Genomic DNA, 10,668 nt, shown 5'->3' with positions numbered 1-10,668 from the left:
TAGCACTCATTCATTGAATGTTTGCATGCCTGCTCTGAGCACCGGAGGCACAAAGATGAATAAACCAAAACCCTTCTTCAAGATCTAAGTCACAAAGTAATATGGCAAATGCAGTAACAGAAACAATAAAAAAAGTTTGGGGGAGCAATTCAACTGGAGAGAGGCGTACAATCCAAACAGAAGAGAGCACATGATTAACAAGGTCTAAACACTATGGCTTTGGGGGGTGACCATAAGTAGTTGGCTTCCCATTTAATGCAAGTTAAGTCCCCAACTTATTACAATAGCTGATGAGAACCTGTCCCAAAGCACACTCACACACCCTGTTTTCGCTCTGACCTCATCTCCTAATACTCCCTCTGCTCCTTCTTTGACTTCATGTGCTAAACACACTCCCATCTTAGGGTTTTGCACTGGCCGCTCCCTCTGCCTAGATTTTTTTCCTGTTTATCCAAGTAGTTAGCTCACTGTCCCACCTTCTTTCATGTCTTTGTTCAAATGTCACCTTTCAATAAAGCCAACCTTTACCAGCCTATGTAAAATTATACCCCCAGATCTATTTAAAATGTGCTTATTTATTGTTTGTTGTTTCCTGACAGCACCCACCCCCGTCCATATAAGCTCCAGGAGGGAAAGATCTGTTTTGTTCTCCAAGGTATGCCTAGGTCAGAGGCTGGCACATAGTAGTGTTGAATGAAAGAGGGAAACGTGGCTGGAATGTAAAGTCAGGGCAGGAAGTGAAGGGAGGTGAAGCTGGAGAGATGCACAGTGGCTTTGGGTGCTCTGGTAAAGAGCTTAGATTTTTATCTGGTAAGTAAGGGGAAGCCATTAAAGGTGAGTGGCATGTTCAGATCTGCTTTTTAGATAGGTCATTCAAGGGAAATATTTAAAGGAAATAATGGAAGAGCCTTACAGTTAAGAGGCTGTAGCAGCAGCAAATGAGTCAGAGAACAAGACAGGAAAGACCTAAGTCAGAGCAACAGCAATAAGAAAGGAAGGGAGGGGACATATCTAAGGAATATATTTGATAACTGACTTAAAGTGGAAGGAGAAAGAGAAGACTTAAAAATGACTTTTAGGATTGTAGTTGGGTGACCAGGAGGTTGAACTAAGTGAGGTCTGGAAGGTGAAGAGCAATAGAGGGTGAGGGGCAGCGGAGGTGATGAGTTGGGCTCCATATATAGTCATGTATAGTGGCCCCAGTGTCATTTGTGGAAGAGGAAATTTGGAACTCAGGAGAGAGGTTTAGACTAGAGATGTTCTTTCTACATAGTAATAATTACATTAATTTTAAAGGGAAAACAATTTTCATTTCAAACATCCAAATTTACTTCCAAAAACAACAGCTATGTTTCTTAACTGAGATTTTATATATCTGCATCCTTTATACACAGGTGGGAGGTGAGGCAAAAGTGGGTTTACAGTTGTGAATACTTGAAACAGTTTATACTTATATTATTTATTAATTATTATATTATTTTCCATACGAATAACTGTAAACCTACCTTTTCCCCATCCTGTATTTTATTTTTTCCAGATAGTTAAAAAAAAAAAAGTGATGGGGGGGAGGGTGTTATTTAATTGATTTTTACTCCAGACTTCACTTTTTGTTAGATTTTCAGCTAACCTCCCAGAAAAAAATCATAATCTCTTCCCCCAAAAAAGTTACCATGTTTGGTTGTGAAATAACTAGTGAAATAATAAAAAGAATATCTCTTTCATTTTGTGAAAGTATAAAGGGGAAGTTAAAGAAATTCAAAGGCAGTATTATGTATTCAGAACAAGTTTTAGTAAACACTTTTGAAATGACATGTAATTAGTTAGTGGAAGTTACTATCACAACATACGACGGAAGCAAAGTGCTTTATGAGCTTTCCCTTCTCCGTAATCAAACCTCTAAAGCATCAAAGAAAAGACAACATTTCATTGTCACAAAATTACAAGTAGGCGTGCTCACTACAGCAACACATATGCTAAAATTGGAACAATATGGAGAAGATTAGAATGACCCCTGCGCAAGGATGACACGCGGATTTGTAAAGCCTTCCATATTTTGTGCAGTGCGCCAATGTCCTCACACCTTTTGATTAGCTCAGAAGAAACAGCATAAGTCAAAACACACAGTGTGGCACTAGGTAGCACAATTATGACTTTTCACTATACAAACATGCATGTAAGGCGAACTGTGACATGAAAATGAAGCTGAGTTACACTTGTATATTTGTGCTAACATGTCAACTTGCATTTTCTTCCTAAACCCTAAAAATAATAAAATTACAAGCTGGAGGAAGTGTAAATAGTTTCACTTCAATAATAATAATAATATTGATAATTTATTTAGCATTTACTTTGTGCCCAGGCACTGTGCTAGGCAATTGTCCAAGCTTTTTACTTGGTTTCCTCTTCTCTTTAAAGGGAACAGATGAAAAACAATAGTACAGGGATTAGACAGTTGGGCAACTTGCTAAAGGTCACTTTGTTATCAAGTGGTGGAAACATCTTTTAAGAGAGGGGGAACTTTTTTTCTAAGATTCAATTAATTGTTGCAACTTACCTTGACCTGCTACATACAGATGGACACTGCGCCTGCACCATATATGAGAGAGTCTGACTGGTTCACAGGTTACTACTATATCCAGAACCTAACAGCTCAAACTCTTAAAAAAATATATATCTATACTTTTGTTATATAAATTTAAAAACCCAAACGAATGAGCTAAGCCCATGTTAGTTAATCTGAGAACTGTCTACACAGTGTTGGTAATACTGGAACTATTTTCAATAGCATAAAACATTTTCTTTCCAAAGGTGAACTTGTTACTTAGGACTACAGGGAGAATGTTTTTAACTGGACAGACAGCGGTGACGTTGCAGAATAAGTAATAACAGAAGGTAAGTGTCCAGGCACACACATGGACTGTCAGCTGGGCCTGGCGCTGTGTCAGGTGGCACGAGCCAGCTCTGGTGGCTTCTTACTGACGCTAAGCTAAGGAACTCCGTGGAGGACCCTCCTCCTCCAAACCAAATAGCCAAGTCAGCGCTCACGAGGTGCAACACTGACAGCTTTCTCCTTTTCCTGGATCCCGGCCCCTCTGGTAATTTGCAGAACGCTCTGCAGACCCGCAAGCTCAGTTTCATCCTCGTAAAGCTGGAAACACCCGTTTCCCGGACGCCCTCCCTCCCAGAGAGCGGATCCAGGCTCAGCCCTCCACGCCAAGCACGTGCAACCCTTATGTCTTTAGAAGTCTTCCTTCTGTACTGGTCACCTCCAAATCCTTTTACTTATGTATTTGCTTAAAACAAACCAACAACAACAACAACGCACGCTCACGCTTGGAGGTGAACCCCTAGTTCAGAAAGTGAAAGTGGGCGCGAGGCCGGCAGCAGCCGCGGAGCGCGCGCCCGGCACGGGGGCGGGGCGCGAGGACGTCGCGCCCGTCACGTGGCGCGCGGCCGCCGAATCCGAGCGGCGCCGTGCAGCGCGCCGAGACCCGGCTTGGGGAGCTCTTCTCTCAATGAAAGTTGTCATTTGAACTGTTACTGCCGAAATGCAGAGGCTTTGCACCTCCTTCCGCTTCAGATCCCCACTGCCTGCAGACAGCGAGAGTGGGACCTCCCTAACTCCGGGAGCTTAACACTGTGCACAAGCACTTTTATCTTCCTCTTCCTACTTCCTGGGCAGGAAAGAGCCTTTCCTTTTAGGTGTGTCTGCAGGTGGGCCCAGGAAGGATCCGGGCCTCGGTTCTCCGCGGTTTGTTTGCTGGGGAGGGAGCTAGGACTGTGCACCTCCTTGCTCCAAAGCAGAAGTTCAAAGCTGTTTATGGAGGGAGTCTGAAGCCTTTGGGCCCCAACGAGACCGGAGGACTCCCGCTGTCGCCACCACTTTCCCCAGTTTGACAGAGGGGGGACCCGTGAGCCCCTGGAACCCAGAACAGATAGATGCAGACGTCAGTCCTTCTTTTACAAGATTTCAAATGATTGATTTTTCCCCCCCACTGGAGTCTTTATGCTTAATTCAGTGTCTTAAACAAGTTAAAAGAACCGAAGTCCTAACTTGAAGTTTTGCTGTTTCAAAAACTTCTGGGAAGCTTAACTGTCACTTCTTGGTTTCTACACCCAATATCCACCACGGAAAAAAAAAAAACCATAAAAAAATACATAGCTTTCCTAAACTCGGTAACAATAGAACTGGTTTAATCCACCTCTGGGTAGGCGATCCCCCACACACCCCCACCCCCAACCCCAAAGCCCTCCTTCACACTCCAACCTGCCCTTAGGTATTTCTGTAATCAGAGACTGATTGTAGCTGCATTGCCATTTCTCCCCAGGAAAGCTTAGTTTGCATTCACTGAAGTTGCTAGTTTTCTAGGTTTATTTAGCCGAGCAGAGAAGATGCCACTTGGAAGATAGCTGGGTTTCCTGCTGGACGTTTGCTGGAGCGGGCTGAGCTGAGCAGGTGTGCGGGTTCTGATTGCAATGAGGAGGGTGCGTTAGAAGGTCTTCAAAACGTTACTTTTGAGATTTTAGTAAATACATTTTCAAAGAATCAAGACTATGGTCGCAAAAAATATATATATTTGGTTAGGGACAGTAAGAAGCGTGGTGATCTAGGGCTCTGCTGTTGCTTAATCTGTAAACACGGGCAATGTTGATCGTTATCTCTCTGACATTAATTATTCTGTATTTTAAAACGGGGTAGAAAGAGGGACGTTAGCATGGATCATTACGGTTTGTCAGAAGGCTAGAATTCTGTGTCACCAACTTGTAGGGGGAAATGAGACTCAGAGCCGGATATTCCTTACTTTGGGAATGTTAATTTTGTATATTTTCTGAATTTATGAAATAGGAAGGGAAGCAAGGATGTCTACGTTAACTGAGCTAGGGCTGCAGCATTTACTACTCTCTAGTCTCGGAAAAGCTGCGCTGAAAAGTTTTTAAAAGCCCTGGGACTGTGTGGAGCGGGGCGAGGAGCTGGAGCGGCTCCGGGCATGAGGCTCTCAGCAGCCGGGTGGTAGACGCTGTGAGGAGTAGCTAGATCCTCCACGGGAGACGTCGTGGGAGACCAGGGGGTCGAGGTAAGACGCTGCCCTCGGGGGATCTGGTTCGGGACAGACTTCTCCTCCAGGGTCATTGTTGAAGGAACAAATTCCATAGTGAATTCTACTGAGCTCTGCGTGTAGGCTGCTAGCCGCTCTCGATTGGAGTACATTTGCCTAAATTGCGTAATTAAAAAAAAAAAAAACCTGCAGCAACGCTTCCGCTCAAAGATGAGCTGGGACATGTGACAGCCAGATAGCTTCTCAATTACGCACCTTTTCCTCCGAGTTCCAGCTCCTTTCTTTAAAGTCGCCCACCCCTCCCCCCAGTAAGAGGAGGAGGGAGGGAATGAGAATTACCAAAATGTTGTGTTCATTTGGACGAGATGAGAAGGAAAGAATTTGGGTCCTGATATCAGGACGAGAGGACTCTCGAGATTGGTTTAGAGTTGGTCATTGAGTCTCGAGGTGCGCGGGTCCCAGGAGCAGGGTGTCGTGCAGGACGAGCTTGCTGAGAAATCCTTGCCCGGATGCCCCTGCGGTCACAAGCCTCAGTCCAGCTCGTAACTTTCTGAGTGGAGCTTTCTTGGAGCAGATTTCTTGGTGTGCACGGCTGGGTGTGTAAACTGGAGGATAACTTTCGGCGCGCCAGCCTGAGGCTACGTGGGGAAGCTTCTCCCGTCGCCGCCCCCGTGCCAGGCCCTGGGAGTCGCTTCATCCGCCCCAGTCGTGTAACTGTAGGCAGGTCACTGGAGCCTCCGCAGTCCTCGGCTTGAATTTTTGGACCAGGAGAAAGGGGGGCTGCTTGTTGAGAGCATTAGAGTGCGCTTTTTCTCCCGCCGAGCACACCGCCTAACTCAGAGCAGCTGCGCACTGCGCTCTTCCCGGTTTTGAAAGCCAGAGAGATGCGTCAAACTCAAACGCTGTGGAATGACAGCATGAGCTTCTCCCCCAGTCTCATCATCCTCCTTCCCTCACCTCCCCGCCCCACTTCTTTTAGGGTTCGAAGCAAGTGTTTAGGGTAGGCTTGGGCGGAAGATTGTCTGGGCAGGTGCCACCTAGGGGCACCTACCCGGTGTTGTCACGCTCTCCCTGTGGTCAGTGAACCACCGCCTTTCCCATTGATAACCGGACCGGGCACGTTAACTCGGCCGCGTGGGTACTCCGGAGGACGGCCCCACGGGGTTTTTGTTTCTTTTTTCCTTTTCTTCTTGGCGCAGCATTATAGGAAATTTTTTTTTTTACTGTTTTAAACATTTTCACGTACATAGAAACAAATAACAAAATTGCAAACCAGGAGGAGGGAACAAAAGGAAAAGGTCTGACTTGAAGGTTTTTTTTTTTTTTTTTTTTTTTACTTAGCAGTCACTGCTAAAACGACCTCAGAGGAAGAGAGTCAGAAGAGAATTGGTTGAATGAAAACCTTTAGCTGTAATATAATAATGAAAGACACAAATGGGAAAACGAAGAAAATGTGCAGTAGATGTACGATACAGATGGCTTGAGAAGCTCTCCTTCCATTGAAAGCCTTGTGCAGAACAAAATACATATTTGGTTATTTTCACAGTATTACATCCTCCTTTGAATTTAACTTTTTTTCAGCCAGACAACTATAATTGGTTCTTAATTAGGAGATACAATGAAGTTTCTAACATACGGAGTCAGCCACAAAATCTGATCCAAGATAGTAAATAGAATTAATTTTAGGGGACATCTTTAGTTTACAAGGCCTGAAATTAGAATATAATATTTTTTAACACTGTGTACACAAACAAGGAAACATAATTGTTCCAGAGCCTTAGTGATACTATTTCCTTGCTCTGTGTTGCAAAAGGCTTCAGTAGAATATGGCTCCTCTCCTTCCTCACTCCAATACCTCTTATCAAACTTGATTTCTTTCTGATCAAAACATCTTAGGAAATTCTACTTTTAAAATATTTTCTGATTTTAAAAAGACAGCAAGACAGGATGAAATCCTTAAAATACCACATGGTCCTGACCAGATCACACAATTCTTTTTCTCATAACCTAAGTGTTATAAAATGTTCATAACTTAATCTAAATGAATGTTGACAAACTTCTAGTATACTGATAAGCAAAAAGATAAAATTCTCTATAATAACTGTCATACAAATGTGATCATCACTGGTTCTGCACAGTGAAGTGAAAGTCAATTAATGATTGACCATTTTAATTGAATATACAACATTAAGACAAATTATTAATGAGATTTTCTTAATTCTTATGGTATCATGCCTACTAGACTCTGTATGTGGTATATTAAAGATTAGTCATTGCAAACTATCTGTTTCCTAAGCAATGGGAAGAAATGGAAAGTTAACGTGTTTCCTATAACATTCAACTCCACCCCTGACCAAAAAAAAAAAAAAAAAAAAAACCTGTGGTAGACTATATTTTAATGTATGCCATGTTTTGAAATCTATTTGGTTTTGAACAACCTTCAACCTCTGTGCATTGTAACTAACCATCCTTTAGTAGATCTTCGTGGCTATTAAATAAAAGTTTTTAAAAACTAAATACCAAGAGAATATTACAAAATGAAGTCTGTATCTTCTTAGGAGTGTCCATATCCATTTGCATCTTTGTCTCATAAGTATATTTCATTTTATTGTGATAACATCTTTGAAGGGGACATTGGGCTGATAACATCTTCTGAAAGAGAGGGGACTAGAATCCTGTGGTTCTGACACAAATTAAATGTTGTTTCTGTGAAATATACTGTCTCCTGGACTGAAGTCACATCAACGAGATTTGGGTTTCCCCCGTCCAGGTAAATAAGAAAACAAATGCTGGCCTCGCGAACATACTGCTTATTTCTCCGCTTCTTTTATGACTGATTCCTTCACTCACTTGCCCTGCTCTATGTTTCCACTGCACACTTACAGGCTGCTGGGGCATCCTTAGCAGTAAAAATCTTCTTGATGGGCAACCTAAGCAAATTATTATAAAGGTGGGGTAAAAACTGAAAGATAAGAAATTCAATGTTTACAAATAAAAATGCCTCACAAATAATCATAAGGTCCTGGGATGGCTGGATCACGTTACTTTCCCTGGGAATTCTTTTAATAGCAGTATTTTAAAGTTTATACTAAGTAACTTCTCCTGGCTGTCTAAATTGTTCTTGAGCTTTGTCATGTAATCATGGAAAGCCTGAAAGTATGGGCAGGGATTATAATTTTTTTAAAAATCATTTCTTTCAGTTTGTTCTCTTGTTTTAATACTAGGATAATTACTTAATTGATAGTACAACTTTAGTTCTTTCTAAACAGAAGTACTTATTTGTTTTTTAAAGCTAATGACATTTCTCAGTTGCAGTTAAGAGTCTCCTCGTATTTGGGAACTTGTCTCCTTAACTACTTAGAAGTGGTGATACTGCATTAGGACTAAAGCTTCCCTAAGTACTGCTATCAGTGCATTTACAAGCTTTTTAAAACAGAAGTCGGTTGGAAAGGTTATCCTTAGAAAGCGTGTACTCTCCATATTTATAAAAAGGACTTTGAAGTATTTCTTTACCTATTGCAAATTATAAAATAGGAGGCATTACAAACTCCTGGAAAATAATTAAAAGGACAGATCACTGGGCTTTGCTATGGTATTTGAAGGACAGCTTCCAGAGTCTGTATTGGAAAAAGGAACCAAACCATCAATTTCAATACCCAGTTTTATTGTTAGGTAGTTAAATATGTTGGTTTCTTGCCCTTCAAAAATGTACCTTTATTCCAAGGAGATTTTTCTTTCAAGATTTTAGCCACATTTTTTGTAACTTTTAAATAGTTCCGTAAACAAAGTTGGTTGTGTAAGCAGTCGGAATGACTTTCAACAGTTGCCTGAGTTAAATATGTTGTAGGGTTTTCCCTAATAAAATTTTAAATATGGTTCTATGAATTCTAGTACAATCTGTGAATAATACATATATGAACAAAAGCATGTGTGTTAAACAGTACCATCGCAGAAGAAAGATATTTTGTTTCTTTTGACTGGAACACTTTAAAATGTTTTTCTTTAAATATGTTTTTATTGATTTTTTAGAGAGAGAGGAAGGGAGAGAGAGAGGTATAAACATTGATCGGACACCTCCTGTACACCCCCTCCTGGGTCAGGAGCCCGAAACCCGGGCTTGTGCCCTGACCAGGAACTGAACCGGGACCTCTCAGTCCACGGGCCAGGACAAGGCTCAATCCACCCAGCCACTCTGGCCGGGCTTGACTGGAACACTTTAAACTTTAATAATGGTGAGGATCATTGCTTTAAAGAAAAGATCACTGTGTGTAGTGTTTATTCACATCTGACAACTGAGAGTTAATATTTTGTAACTAATTCACTTAATAAAATGGTACTAGATGCTTAGGCACAATTAAAAAGTAAACTGGTTGTTAAGAGTTTAGGAGTAGTCTATCAGAAAACTGTGTACTTTGATCGGTTTCTATTTTACATTCATAGATGTAATTATTTATAAAGTGCAAGAAGTTGGAATGTATGAATTTTAAGTATTTTTATTATAAATTTTATTTGCATCTGCTTGTGGTTTTCTAACAAGTTTGTTATTACAGATGAACACTGCAGCCTTTCCCAGCATCTCACACTTGAAATATCTGTGAATTGTATTTTGAATTGTATTTTAAATATTAGCCCTTTTTTATTATTTAATTAAAAAGTTACTTTAAATAGGAGAGGAGACTTCATATTTGATAATATTTTCTGTCCCCAACATAAATTAATCTAAAAGATGCAGTATTTTGGTCGTTAAGAAGTTTAGACTGTTAATAAACCCATGCGTCAAATGGATACACTGAGTAGTTAGTTGCCCTCTGTACATTTGAAAGTTAATTTTACATTATTTAGAGTCTTACCTCTCCAGAATTTCAGGTCTCAATCCCTTCATGAGTCAAATTCAAGGAAGTCAGTCCACCTGGTTTAAAATTAAATGACATTAATTCCTAAATTTTCTCAGTACTTTACTCCTTCTCCTCACATCTCTTCTTTGTCATCACAAGGAAACTTTATCGTTGATGATTCGGCCTCTGCTAGGCTGGTATCATCCATCTTCCCTCCTTGGGTTATTACAGATCAGCCTGGCTATGTTTTTATATTGGGATGTTAAAAAATATATGCACATGCACCCTTTCATCCAAATTTAGAAGATACATTGTGATCAATTAGAACAAAGTTTGTACACAAAAGTGACACATAAACTTTCCAGCTTCCGGAAGTTTCTGGTTAGTGATTAGGTGGGAGCACTGGACCTTGGAACCAGACAGAATTGGGGTCCCAAGTGCACAGCAGACCCAGTTCCCTTCCACATGCTTCTCCATTTCGAACTTTTCTCCTTCCGCTCTTTCTCCTCAGCTCTGCTCATCAAAACAGTGTCTGCTCTTAATGGTCCAAAGCAGAACTGATACTTAGGGAATCTTTTTGTTCTGTCAGTAGCAGCCCTTCTGTGGGCTTCATTACATGTACTGGAGCTTCTGAGCACTCGCCTTGTATTCTGTCCTCGGGCTTTGAGTGCCCCTGTGTGATGGGCCCAAGCACCCCAAAGCAGGCCTTCGATCTTCTGCCCTCAGGTAACTGGCCCGGGCTCGGGGCCTTGCGTGCAGTGGAAACAGACCTGGAC

At 41.5% G+C, this 10,668-nt stretch overlaps 1 non-coding gene across 1 annotated transcript; it reads left to right on the top strand.

The window, feature by feature from the left end:
• The first annotated feature begins 1,949 nt into the window (after positions 1-1,949).
• On the top strand, positions 1,950-2,056 carry LOC118622058. Its single transcript, XR_004957896.1, has one exon. It is a non-coding gene; the product is annotated as a U6 spliceosomal RNA (small nuclear RNA).
• Positions 2,057-10,668: the final 8,612 nt, after the last annotated feature.

Source organism: Molossus molossus, unplaced genomic scaffold (assembly GCF_014108415.1).
Source record: "Molossus molossus isolate mMolMol1 unplaced genomic scaffold, mMolMol1.p scaffold_m16_p_8, whole genome shotgun sequence".
Lineage (NCBI taxonomy): Eukaryota > Metazoa > Chordata > Mammalia > Chiroptera > Molossidae > Molossus > Molossus molossus.
Note: the sequence above shows the minus strand (reverse complement) of the source record. Positions and strands in the feature narration are given on the sequence as shown.